The 14,487-nt window shown below is 38.8% G+C and overlaps 1 long non-coding RNA gene and 1 other non-coding gene across 4 annotated transcripts in view; one reads left to right on the top strand and one right to left on the bottom strand.

Annotated features, from left to right (window-relative positions):
* LOC123335008 overlaps positions 1-14,487 on the bottom strand; it is a 604,601-nt gene that overhangs the window by 84,707 nt on the left and 505,407 nt on the right. The window lies entirely within an intron of this gene.
* Positions 7,701-7,846, top strand: LOC112587178. Its single transcript, XR_003111705.1, has one exon. It is a non-coding gene; the product is annotated as a small nucleolar RNA SNORA79 (small nucleolar RNA).

The raw sequence follows: 14,487 nt of genomic DNA on the forward strand, positions 1-14,487 counted from the left end.
GGTGACTTGACCATAGACAGGGAGGCCTGGTGTGCTGCAGTTCATGGGGTCGCAAAGAATCGGACACGACTGAGTGACTGAACTGAACTGAACTAATGTGCAGAAGGATTTTATTTTTATGAAATCTGATACACCAGTATTTTATTTTATGGATAGTGCTTTCTTTGTTCCCTCTAAGAAATTTCTGCCTATGCTGTCGAGATGTTTTCCTAAGAATAGTATGAAATTTTTATCATTTTTATGCTCCATGCCATACTTCATTTGAATTGATTTCTGTGTATGGAATGAGGCAGGGGTTTCCTACAAATACGTATATAATAGTAATATACATAATAATAAACTACTCAAAATAGGCAGAATTCTTGAACAGATAGTTTACAAATGAATAATAAAATCAAGAAGTGCTCAAGATCTTTAGTCATTAGGAAAATGCAAATTAGTATCACATGCAGATATTGTTCATACCTGCTAAAATAGTTATAATTAAAAACATTGAAAACACCAAATATTGTTAATATATGGGGTTATTAGAACTTTTATTCATTTCTGGTAGGACTACAAAATGGTGTGTCCACTTTGGAAAACTGTTTGAAGGTTTCTCATAAAGTGAAATATATATCTATCTTATGATTCAGCAATCCTCTTCCTGAGCATTTACAAAAGAGAAATGAAAACATGTTCACAAAGAGACATGTACAGGTATGCTCATAATAGTTTTACTCATAATGGCCCTGAACTGGAAACAATCCAAATATACAAAACAAAATAATTGATTAATGCAGTGCAGTATGATTATTTAATAGGAAGCAGCTACTAGTTATACAGGGCTTCTCTGGTGGCTCAGATGGTAAAGAATCCACCTGCAATGTGGAAGATCTGGGTTTGATCCCTGGGTTGGGAAGATCCCCTAGAGGAGGGCATGACAACCCACATCTAGTATTCTTGCCTGGAGAACTCCCTGGACAGAGGAGCCTGGTGGGCTACAGTCCATGGGGTCACAAAGAGTTGGACACGACTGAGTGACTAAACACACACCAGTTATACTTCTAGTGAAATACAATGAACTTCTGTTATAGATGACAATGTTGATGAAACTCCAAAATGTTATACAGAATCAAAGAAGCCAGATACAAAAGACTACACACTGTTCCATTTCATTTACCTTAAGTTCTACAGAAGGAAAAAATAATCTACGATGAAAGAAATCAGAATGCATTTTACCTTCTGCCAGAGGCAATAACCATTCTGATTTTTTTCATCACACCTGGAAGGTGGCATGAGGGAATGATCTGGAATGAGGCAAACATAATATATCTACAAAGGTGTATAGTTTATTCAGTGTACACATTGTCAAAAATATTTAGGACTCTGCTTTCCCAGTGAATAAAAATTATACCTCAACTTAGTGAAAAGAAGGTTAAAGATGAATCATTAATTAAATTTGAAAGGCATGCTTCAGTAGAGGTGGAGGGCAGACCTCTATTTCAAAGACTGAAGGAGTATATTGCAAAAAATGTAGTACCTTCTTTTGAGAATTTTAGCTTTAAAGAGAGATACAGAGATGCCACAGTTGTTTGAAATTGAACATAGTGACTTTGTTGTTTGATATTTGTTTTAGGTTAAGGTCTGATAAACTTAGGAAGAGGAATATGTAAAGAGGATGGAGAAATAAAAAGAGTTAAACCAAGAAAAAAAAAAAAAACCTGATAGTAATGCTTATGAAATGAGTTCTTAGCTTCTCCTCCCCATAATATCTACAGTCTACATTATTAGAATTAAAAGTTTAATGTATATCTGCTTAAAGTCATTTGAAGAGTTTTAGGAATGCTTGTGTAAATATGGCATTTAATACAATTTAGCGTGTTCTCCTTCATTTTTTATTTGGTTAAACACTTGTTAGGGGCTAAGAAGATAAAAAAAAAATTTTATCTGCTCTCAAGGAGCACAGATATTGTGGAAGTTTACATTTAACGTGAGATAGGCTTCTTGGGCTTCCCTGGTGGCTCAGTTTGATCCCTGGGTTTGATCCCTGGGTTGGGATCAGTTTGAACCCTGGGTTTGATCCCTGGGTTGGGAAGATCCCCTGGAGAAGGGAACAGCTACCCATTCCAATATTCTGACCTGAAGAATTCCATGGACTGTATAGTCTATGGGGTCACAAAGAGTCAGACACACTGAGTGACTTTCACTTTCAGGCTACTTAAATAGGCTTGGAATTTTGCTCTCAAGTTCTTAAACTAGTGACCTCAACTTCGTTGCTGCTGCTAAGTAACTTCAGTCGTGTCTGACTCTTCGTGGCCCCATAGATGGCAGGCCACCAGGCTCCCCCATCCCTGGGATTCTCCAGGCAAGAACACTGGAGTGGGTTGCCATTTCCTTCTCCAATGCATGAAAGTGAAAAGTGACAGTGAAGTCGCTCAGTCTTGTCCGACTCTTAGCAACCCCATGGACTGCAGTCTACCAGGCTCCTCCGTCCATGGGATTTTCCAGGCAAGAGTACTGGAGTGGAGTGCCATTGCCTTCTCCGTCAACTTCGTTAGGATTGTCCTAATAATTCTCACAGCAGAGGTTGGTTTTCCTAACCAATCTGAATTAAATAATGGTCTAGGACCTACTGTATTTTAAAATAAAATATTACCTAAAATTATATTTCAGAATCGTATGAAGGCTCTTGGGATAAAGAAATAGCTTGGGTGAGGCAAAGATAAATACAAAATAGAAAGAGAGACAAAGAACCTCTGAATACCATGAAGCATCTTTGGTGTTGCTACACTGAGATAAACAATAGGAAAGCTATTTAAGTTCTATATGTAGCTCTAATCTATTTGGATGTGATACTGTTGAACCTAGGCTGTCATAGGCTACTCTGGGGCTTTCTACAATGAAGCTAATATAGCAAAAGCCATTTGCTAATATTTTTCATTGGCTCAAGCTTTAATCTATTATATGTTTTATTTCCCAGTTTTACAGTATTCTTTTATGGGGTTTGAGTGGATTCATGGTGTTCATTTCTATCTGTTATTATTTTATCTGGATTTGTAGATATTAAATTTATTGTAGTTGACACAAACAATATCACCTTATTCATCCAAATTTACCATTTCTTAGAATGGATTAGGGGCTTTGAGCAGAATGGGGAGACTGATATATGGAAATGACATATGGGATCACACAAGAGCAAAAGAAATGAGTGTTCCCTAACTTCCATGAAAATACAAGAGGGTTCCGTCAAGGAAGGTTTTTCTTGAAAATGGGAACCTGGAATTTTTGACAGCAATTTACCACACAGTGGTTCGAGCACTGACTCTGAAGCCAGAGTGGTGTGACTCAATTTACTCTTCTGTGAAATGGAGTGTGTAACAGTTATGTGAGGAAAAATAACAGCTGTGAGAGTCAAGGAGGTGGTATAAGTAGTGTTGAGAATAGTGGGGCACTCAATAAAATTAGACATTATTACTGGAGTGAAAATAATTTCTCACTTCTAGTAGTTTCTCATACCTTACATACATATACAACACACAAAACCAAACTCTGGCTTTATGGTCCAAGATATGTCCAAATTCACACAGTCATTGCTCTGGATTCATGATCTCTCGACATAGAATTCTAGCTAAACAGTGCCATTTTCTTCTTCTATAATCAGCTACAAATTCATTTATCAATTGCTGGCCGGAATCCCTATGAGACTCAAGTAAACTTTCACATTTTGAAGCCCACAGCCCACCTTGTTGTCCCTGTTTGTTCTCTGAGAATGCTTTCAAACAATCTCCTTTTCTGAAATACTAGAAAGGGACTCTTTATTAAATACCTTGGTTCCTATTTTCTTCTTTATAATGTGGCTACACTTGCTATTTCCAGGAGCTCCCCAGTTCTTTATTCAGTGCAGAGATAGGCTGCCCTGAAATCTTTAATTACTGATCATACCATCCTCTTCATCTTCATTCCTTCTTAATCTATTCACCCAAGGCTGACTTGTGTCTTCTGTCAAAGTCCCTATAGATGAAATTGCTTTCTCAATTAACATATGTCTGTCTGTCCTCCCACCCACTGATTTAGGGGAAAAAAAAACCAACACCCTCCTATTCTGCAAAGAATGCCACTTAGAAAGGTTGTTAATCACTACCTGCTTGTTCTGCATTGTATTGTTCTGCATTGTATTATGCTGCTCGATTGCAAGCTCCACAGGGCAGAGCCTTTATTTGCCTTGCCCCGGCTATCGTTCAGTGCAGTGCATACTGATGACACTATAGAAAAAACAAACAATGGCTTTTCCCACGTTTTTCCATTTTAATTGTCAAATGGGGTGGTATAAAAGCACAATTCGCAGGAGACTTGAGTACACAGCCTCTGAAATTGCTAAAATAAGCCACGTGCGCTTAGACGCCAAGTCTGTCTTTTTAAAAGAGTCATTTGCAACTCTTCTCCATTTGTCATTCTTGTTCCCTCAAAATTACCTGAAAGTTAAACTTTCTATTTAAATGATTACAGGTACCCTCAACTCCTTTGATTTAGCAGAGATCTTTCTGGGCACTGAACATAGTACCTGAATATACTTGGCACTGCTAAAATTGCAAAGACGAAAGGCAGTGTCTGTTACAGCCTTTTCACAAGGCTGACCCTATAAAAGGTGCCATTTCTCCGTAAAGTTCACAACTAGTACCACTGTCAACAGTCGACACATATGAACCAGTGGGAAGGGATTAAAAAATAATAAAAATAAATAAATGTTAATCTCTCGCCAGAACACAGTTTACCTCATCTCGAGGAAATTCACACAAAGGCAAGCATAGTTCAGACAGTTGCCAAGTATTTTCACTGCTTCTGCCTGACATTAGCTCCTGCAGCATACCTCAGAAGGGACTGTTTCTGTGCATCTCTGGATTCAATATCTTACTAAATAGAATGTTGATTGAATGGTCAAAGCTCTAGATGGACTCTAAGAAATGGCAATAGTACAGAAGACAGACGTACAAATACCATAAATATTAAAGCAGATTCCAGGAAAATTGACTTATAAATGGACACCGCACAGGTCTCAATGCAAGGCTTCCCCAAAGTCTCACATATAAATACAGACAATTTAAAAATAAACTCATAAGGATACATCTTAGAAACTTTTATACAGCCTTAAGTGATAAGAAATGGTTTTTGATCTCTGAAGACAGAATTGTAGAGTACAAAGTTTTCCATATTTTTGTATCCTAAGGACTTCTCAGGGGACTTGTCAAAATGCAGATTCTCATGCCCAACACCATTGCTATTAACACAGGTCTTTGAAGGGAGAATTCTGGGTATCTGTATTTTTATGAGTTTTCTCAGTTCATTATGATGATCACATAGTAAGTGCCAGAATGGTAAGATGGGAAAATGAAATTGGAAATATCGAGCACTCATCTCTTGTTTGGATCATTTGTATGCTGTCAGATACCTTCTTGTGGATCTTATATCAGTTGTTGGAGCATTCTGAACCTCTTTCTTCTCAAATAGCAAAAGAAGGGTCTAGAATGAATACTCTCTCTAAAGTACTTTTTATGTTTTTAACTCTAACATTCATTTTATGATTCCAATTAAGAAGATGAGCTGGTTCATATTGTTTTTCTGATTCATCTTTACATATCTGAGAGATTAAGTGAGCTTGCTAAGAACAAAGCACATTGGCTTTGTTGTTTCTCTTGATACATATAACTCAAGGCTAATATCCCCACTGCATGCCAATGTATTAACACTAATGGAGAAAAAGGTTTCCTTGAGAAATTTGGAATGTGAGGGTGTTTGGAAGGGGATAAGCAATAAGTAAAAGTGTGTGATGCAAAGACTAAATTAGATTTTAGAAGAGTCTTCGAAGGCTCTTTAAACATCTATTCATGATGGTCACAAGCCCCCCGGAGAGTCAAATAAATTATCCTAAAGATTCTTTCATAAGATAATGGAGACTAATTTGAAGAAGTAAATAGTAATTGCAATATTAAGCAATTCAAACTACCTTGATGGCTATTTTTGGAACTCCCCATGCTGACAGATTTTTTATTTTTTTGGTGCTAAGTCCTTTTCCCTCTTTCTTGAAAAAAGCATTTTACATAATTCGGCATTACCTATTTTATATATGTGGCATTTTGCTTAGCATTAAAGTAGTTTATTTGGAGAAGATCTTTTCCACACTATTCTGGGGAACAGGCTGCTACCCTCTTCAAGTAGCAGCAAAAGATGCAAGGAGGCTCGTTTAAATGTGGCTTCTCTTTAACAGCTTGTTGGGATGAGGAGCAGAACAAGAGCGTAAACATTATTAAAATAGACTACAGTGCCAAATGCGAGGAAGTGCATGCCAGAAATTCTCCAAAAGTAGCATGGAACTGACAAAGAAGGCATCCTCCAGTATTTACGCTCTTGCTTTACTACGACCTACCAGGGTTCATGCACCAGCCACGTGTTCTAATCTGTATGCTGTGGCTGCACCCCTTCCCTGCCCAACGGCTCTGCAGAGAAAACAACAGGTGTTTCTAGTCAAATAACCTTGTGGAACACAATCAGTAAAGACCCCAATGGGTCTAGTAACCCACAGATTTGCTTTAAGATTTTCTTCTAATAGTCTCCTTTGGTTTTCTGGTCTTTGGGAAACACACACACACGCACATTCACATAAACATACACAAGGTTGTTTGTTCAAAACCTGTTCCACTCCCCCTCCCACCACCATTGTTTAACAGAATTCAACAGTGTTCCCAACCTGACAACAAAGGCTTAAGGTAACAAAGAATAGAGCAGACACATTTTGTGGCCCTCTTAATAAGAATCCAAACATAGGGGTTTCTGATAATGCCGAGCACTTTAAATGTAACCGCCCCCGCCCTTCGTAAAACACTAGCTGCTCTCTGCCTGTACATGGACAGAGTTCAAATGCAGAGCTGAGACAATAGCTAAGTCCTTGGGATTCTCTTTTGAATACTGTGTACAAGAGTGTGGCGAGTAGCACGGAAGCTGTTTCTGCTAAGCATGAATTTTAATCTGTACCCTCTGGCCTCTTGGAGGTCTGAAGGTTTTGTACGGATGAGGCAGGAATTTACTCGTGCCTTGAAAAAAGATGATATTGTAGGCTGTTTTTCCCTGACAAGATATGTATGTGGTCCCTCCAAGGATACTAACCCTGCCTGACAGCTTGAGTCTTACGTTACTTGAACTGGTTTTCTGGTGGTTAATCCAATTCCAGGCATTAATTGGCAGTGGCTAAACATGACAGAGCTATTTTGGTTTTTGCTTTTTTACTATAGAATCTGGAAGACTTAAAAAAAAAATTCCTCAGGTTGCAAGATAGCTCATTATGAAATCGTCACTGAGAGATAGGAAATTTTGTTCTCTGAGATTTTTTTGGAATCACTGTCTCATTGTTAAGACTAAAGTCTTGGCTGTTCTAATTTTCCACTTATCCATCATATCCCACTGCCAATTGTGGAAATACTGTTATATAGTGACAATACCTTAAATAGACTTTAAGATTTTATAAGTTGGATCTAGCATACTTCTGGACACATAGTTAACATATGTTGAATGAATACATATTGGTAATGGGAATAATATTAATGATTAATATTTTTTAATGCTTATTATGTGCCAGGCACTATGTTACGTATCTTATTTGCCTTATTTCAACTAATCCTCAAAACATCCCTTTAGGTTAAATATTTTTTGTAAAAAAACAGTCGACTTCATGGCTCTTTATCTCACTGCTTGGAGTCTTAAGTAGTGGGATTTTAGTCTATTATATCTAAGCTGACTTATTTTCACGCAGAGCACCATGGGGATAGACTGGCTGTCCGTTAGTGCCTTCTGATTTTTGTGAAGTCAAATAATTACAAAACAAAATAGCAGAATAAGTAATTTGCTCAAGATCATAATAAATCAGTAAGTAGGAAACTAGTCATGTCTTGCTACTTATTTGTTACTTGCAGCATAAAGTACTATACAGATGGAAAGACAGTCATTTTTAAATATTTTGTTTTATAGTATAATACTCAGCAAAAGAGCAAGGTATACTATAATAGATAAAGAATTTTTAAACACTCAACATATGTACACATATGTATGTGTGTATTTATTGCTTATTAACTACATTGTGTCCAACCCTTTTGCGACCCTATGGACTACTGCCTGACCGGCTCCTCTGTCCATGGATTTCCCAGGTAAGAATATTGGAGTGGGTTTCCATTTCCATCTCTAGTGTGTATGTGTGTACTTATATTTCTTTACTGTTACATATATTCTTATATGGAAATTAAGACCAAAGCTTTCTTCTGACTGATAAAACTTCAGGGGATTGTTTTTATTCTTTTTGCTTATTCTAGTTTACTTTTCAAATTTATACATGTGTTAATTGTACAATAAATATTTTAAAATATATTCAGCAAATTAGAACCCTGAGAATGTAATTAATGCAGTTTAACCCAGGCAGGCCTTCGTGAAGGAAGACAATTGAGTTAGTCTGAAGAATCTATCAGATTTAGGCAAATGGAGAAGATGCAGAAAGGCAGCTAGAGAGAGAAGGAAACCTTTCTGGCAAATCCAGAGGCAAGAAAAAATATAACATATTCCAAGAATAGACACAGTCCAATTTTCTACACCAAACACAGGCCATTATATAACAGAGAAAGGGCCATATAGGAGAGGTGTCTTTAGGGTGAGTCTATTCAGCCTGTTCTACACTATCCCAAGAAGAAGTCTGGATGTATGTGAAGCCACACAAAAGGTAAAGTTGAATTTATTTCAAAATTGTATGTCAGTCTTTTCAGTCAAGGCCCACTGTATACACTTTGCCCTTTGTTCAAGTCTTATGTGGCACAAAGGTCCTAATAATTTAGATCTAAGTCAAGTTACACAAGGGTTTGAAGACATTCAGTTTTGACAATAAAATTCTGTTTCTTGCAAAACTGTCCTGACAGTTCAAACTTCCTAGGGTTGGGATGATAAATACATAGATGACTGCATGAAAAGGACTCAGCAGAATGCCAGGCACATGAAAAGTATTCCACACATGGTGGCCACTATCAATTGTACTCATTAGTTCTGGAGAAAACCCAAGTGTATAGTCACAGACAGAAGTGATTGGCAAAGTGTTGAAAGCCATCTCATAGAAGGATATTTTCTCCATCATGTTCAATATAGTCTACATACAATGTACAATTTCTACCATTAGCTATCTTGTTGATATAAGTGGTAAAGGTTCCTACTTAGATGAAATAGGACTATTTAAGGAAATAGGACTAGTTAAGTAAATAGAAGAGAGGAATGAAACAAAATATTGACCAAAAAACTGATATTACCCAGGCACTGTGCTAGGCACTTCGCACACTTTTCTATATTTAGGCTTCACAAAAAACCTGTATGGTATCTGTTTTTAACCTCATTTCAAAAATAAGAAAACACAGGCTACAAAAGAGTACCTAGTTGATTAATGATTATTATTTGGACAGAACATGGGAAAAAGGAATTCAACCTGTGATTCTGAAATTCACGGTCTTTCCGTGAGAAGCCATGCTTAATTAGAAAGAAGTAAAGCACGTGGTAGAGCAGCAAGGGTATAAGAAACATAAATGCTGAGTTCACTAACCATTTCTTAACTTTTGTCAGATCATTTGATTTTCTGTTTGTAGGTGTATCAAGTATTCAAAAAAGAGATTCAATTCTATGACTTCTATAGGCTCTTTCTTATTTGAAATTGATCAAGATTATGATCTCATTATTTTTTAAGTCTAATTATTTAAAGCAATTGACAAGGGATATTTTATAAAATAAGAACTAAGGATTACATATGCCAACAAATTTGGAAAACTCAGCGGTGGCCACAGGACTGGACAAGGTCAGTTTCATTCCAATCCCAAAGAAAGGCAATGCCAAAGAATGCTCAAACTACTGCATAACTGCACTCATCTCACACGCTAGTAAAGTAATGCTTACAATTCTCCAAGCCAGGCTTCAGCAATACATGAACTGTGAACTTGCAGATGTTCAAGCTGGTTTTAGAAAAGGCAGAGGAACCAGAGATCAAATTGCCAACATCTGCTGGAACATTGAAAAGGCAAGAGAGTTCCAGAAAAACATCTACTTCTGCATTATTGACTATGCCAAAGCCTTTGACTGTGTGGATCACAATAAACTGTGGACAATTCTGAAAGAGATGGGAATACCAGACCACCTGACCTGCCTCTTGAGAAATCTGTATGCAGGTCAGGAAGCAACAGTTAGAACTGGACATGGAACAACAGACTGGTTCCAAATAGGAAAAGGAGTATGTCAAGGCTGTATATTGTCACCCTGCTTATTTAACTTATATGCAGAGTACATCATGAGCAATGCTGGGCTGGAAGAAGCACAAGCTGGAATCAAGATTGCTGGGAGAAATATCAATAACCTCAGATATGCAGATGACACCACCCTTATGGCAGACAGTGAAGAAGAACTAAAGAGCCTCTTGATGAAAGTAAAAGAGGAGAGTGAAAAAGTTGGCCTTAAGCTCAACATTCAGAAAACTAAGATCATGGCATCTGGTCCCATCACTTCATGGCAAAGAGATGGGGAAACAGTGGAAACAGTGACTGACTTTATTTTTCTGGGCTCCTAAATCATTGCAGATGGTGATTTAGCCATGAAATTAAAAGACACTTACTCCTTGGAAGGAAAGTTATGACCAACCTAGACAGCATATTAAAAAGCAGAGGCATTACTTTGCCAACAAAGGTCTGTCTAGTCAAGGCTATGGTTTTTCCAGTGGTCATGTATAGATGTGAGAGTTAGACTATAAAGAAAGCTGAGCACCGAAGAATTGATGCTTTTGAACCGTGATGTTGGAGAAAACTCCTGAGAGTCCCTTGGACTGCAAGGAGATCCAACCAGTCCATCCTAAAGGAGATCAGTCCTGGGTGTTCATTGGAAGGACTGATGTTGAAGCTGAAACTCCAATACTTTGGCCACCTAATATGAAGATCTGACTCATTTGAAAAGACCCTGATGCTGGGAAAGATTGAGGGCAAGAGGAGAAGGGGATGACAGAGGATGAGATGGTTGGATGGCATCACTGACTCGATGGACATGGGTTTGGGTGGACTCTGGGAGTTGGTGGTGGACAGGGAGGCCTGGCATGCTGTGTTCATGGGGTTGCAAAGAGTCGGATATGACTGAGAGGCTGAACTGAACTGAACCTAAGGCTTACACAGGCCTTACTTATGTGTTAGGAGCTATTCTAAGCACTTTACAAACATGAATTCATTGAATTAAACTCATCAAACAATATTTATGATGCAGCTATTATTATGAGATACTATTCTATCAACATTATACATATGAGGAATTGAGGGACACAGACTTTAAGTAACATGTCCAAGGCCACATAAACAGTCAAAAACAAGGCCTTTAACCCAAAGACTCTGGATCTGTTTGCTGATTGTAGTGGATATAGAAACATCAGACCTTTGAATCAGGTTCTTCCGATTCAAACAAACAAACAAAGAACATATATTTTGATTCAGAATGGTAAAGATATGGTGCTTGAAGGTGAGCACACTTGTGTAGCCAGAAAAGGATTATGAGGCTACTGATAAAGTGAAGCAGAAAAGGTAAAGGAAAGGGGGAAAGGGCTGAAATGCAAGCAACCGGGCTTCCAAATTCACACAGACAGTTACAGCTTAATTCTCTGGTTTCAGGCAGCCTGGGATCTAGAGGTATCAGTGCTTCAGGTAACAGCACTTAGATTTTTCATGGGAAACTATCCTTCCAGTCCTCAAGGGTAGTGGTTTTTAAAGTGTGGCCCTGGATGGGCAGCATCAGCCTCACCTCCTGAAAACTTAGAAATACAATCTTTATCTGCTGAGTCAGACACTCTAGGGAGTGCAGTCCAGCACAGATATGCTAAGCCCTCCAGGAAAGTCTAATGTTTGCTCAAGTTTGAGAACTCCTGCTTTAAGACATGTGATTTGGATACACCTAGTTGGGATTTGACCCTTGAAGTGGACTTTTTCATCAAAAGTGGTCAATCCTAAAATAACATCACCTGCTCCTGAGAAGAGTGACTGATTCACCCACGTAGAGCCCATGAAATACAATGTCAAAGGGTCTTACTCAAAATGTTGAGAGGATAACACATGAGATTGGAACTGCTTGTCACTAGCTTAGGAGAGCCTGCCTGAGAGTGAGACAACACAGAGAAATACACAGGAGGCCAAGATAGTAAAGCCATGTCATCTTCTACCAATCTCTCTCTGCATCTGATTTCCTTGCAACACAAATGATATACAATTACATGTTCATTTATTCATGTTGTTCTCTCTGCTTGCAGTGCTTTCCCCATTTCTCTATTGTCCTCAGGCAGAATTAACCTTTTTTTTGTTCTCATTCCTGCACCAATCTTTTCTTACACTAAACTTAGCTCTAGTTACCCACCATTATTGTTTGTTAACCATGTATCTCCTCTCCCCTTTCCAAAGATCATCTCCCTGAAGGTAGGAGAACAAAATTGCTGCTTATTGTTATACTTGTATCCCTAGCACTAAGCATCATAATAGATGCTTAAAATGTTTGCTGAATAAATAACTTTCCCATATACCACATGGGATTATTGCAAGGATCAAATGAGAGTAAGACTTCAGTTCAGTTCAGTTCAGTTGCTCAGTTGTGTCTGACTCTTTGCGACCACATCAATCGCAGCATGCCAGGCCTCCCTGTCCATCACCAACTCCTGGAGTTCACTCAGACTCATGTCCATCGAGTCAGTGATGCCACCCAGCCATTTCATCCTCTGTCATCCCCTTCTCCTCCTGCCCCCAATCCCTCCCAGCATCAGGGTCTTTTGCAATGAGTCAGCTCTTCACATGAGGTGGCCAAAGTACTGGAGTTTCAGCTTTAGCATCATTCCTTCCAAAGAACACTCAGGACTGATCTCCTTCAGAATGGACTGGTTGGATCTCCTTGCAGTCCAAGGGACTCTCACGAGTCTTCTCCAACACCACAGTTCAAAAGCATCAATTCTTCGGTGCTCAGCTTTCTTCACAGCCCAACTCTCACATCCACACGTGACCACTGGAAAAACCATAGCCTATGTGAACCATGAAATTCCTAATGTTCAAGCTGGTTTTAGAAAAGGCAGAGGAACCAGAGATCAAATTGCCAACATCCGCTGGATCATGGAAAAAGCAAGAGAGTTCCAGAAAAACATCTACTTCTGCTTTATTGACTATGCCAAAGCCTTTGACTGTGTGGATCACAAAAAACTGTGGGAAATTCTGAAAGAGATGGGAATACCAGAGCACCTGACCTACCTCTTGAGAAATCTGTATTGCAGGTCAGGAAGCAACAGTTAGAACTGGACATGGAACAACAGACTGGTTCCAATAGGAAAAGGAGTACATCAAGGCTGTATATTATCACCCTGTTTATTTAACTTATATGCAGAGTACATCATAAGAAACGCTGGACTGGAAGAAGCACAAGCTGGAGTCAAGATTGCCAGGAGAAATATCAATAACCTCAGATATGCTGATGACAACACCCTTATGGCAGAAAGTGAAGAGGAACTAAAAAGCCTATTGATGAAAGTTAAAGAAGAGAGTGAAAAAGTTGGCTTATAGCTCAACATTCAGAAAACGAAGATCATGGCATCCGGTCCCATTACTTCATGGAAAATAGATGGGGAAACAGTGGAAATGGTGCCAGACTTTATTTTTCTGGGCTTCAAAATCACTGCAGATGGTGACTGCAGCCATGAAATTAAAAGACACTTACTCCTGTGAAGGAAAGTTATGTCCAACCTAGATAACATATACAAAAGCAGAGACATTACTTTGCCAACAAAGGTCCATCTAGTCAAGGCTATGGTTTTTCCTGTGGTCATGTATGGATGTGAGAGTTGGACTGTGAAGAAAGCTGAGCGCTGAAGAATTGATGCTTTTGAACTGTGGTGTTGGAGAAGACTCTTGAGAGTCCCTTGGACTGCAAGGAGATCCAACCAGTCCATTATGAAGGAGATCAGCCCTGGGATTTCTTTGGAGGGAATGATGCTAAAGCTGAAACTCCAGTACTTTGGCCACCTCATGCGAAGAGTTGACTCATTGGAAAAGACTCTGATGCTGGGAGGGATTGGGGGCAGGAAGAGAAGGGGACAACAGAGGATGAGATGGCTGGATGGCATCACTGTCTTGATGGACGTGAGTCTGAGTGAACCCCGGGTGTTGGTGATGGACAGGGAGGCCTGGCGTGCTGCGATTCATGGGGATGTAGAGTCAGACACAACTGAGCAACTGAACTGAACTGAACTGACCTTTGTTAGCAAAGTAATGTCTGTGCTTTTCAACATGCTATAATAGGCTTAGTAAGATATAAAGCTCTATACAAACATGAGTCATATTCATAATTATTAATCTTTTACCTTGTGGGCTCATCTTTTCCAAAAATATGCAATCACAAGAGATGACTGGTAAACCTTGTAAAACTGTGATAAATTGATTATAG

Source organism: Bubalus bubalis, chromosome 9, assembly GCF_019923935.1.
Source record: "Bubalus bubalis isolate 160015118507 breed Murrah chromosome 9, NDDB_SH_1, whole genome shotgun sequence".
In the NCBI taxonomy this organism is placed as follows: domain Eukaryota; kingdom Metazoa; phylum Chordata; class Mammalia; order Artiodactyla; family Bovidae; genus Bubalus; species Bubalus bubalis.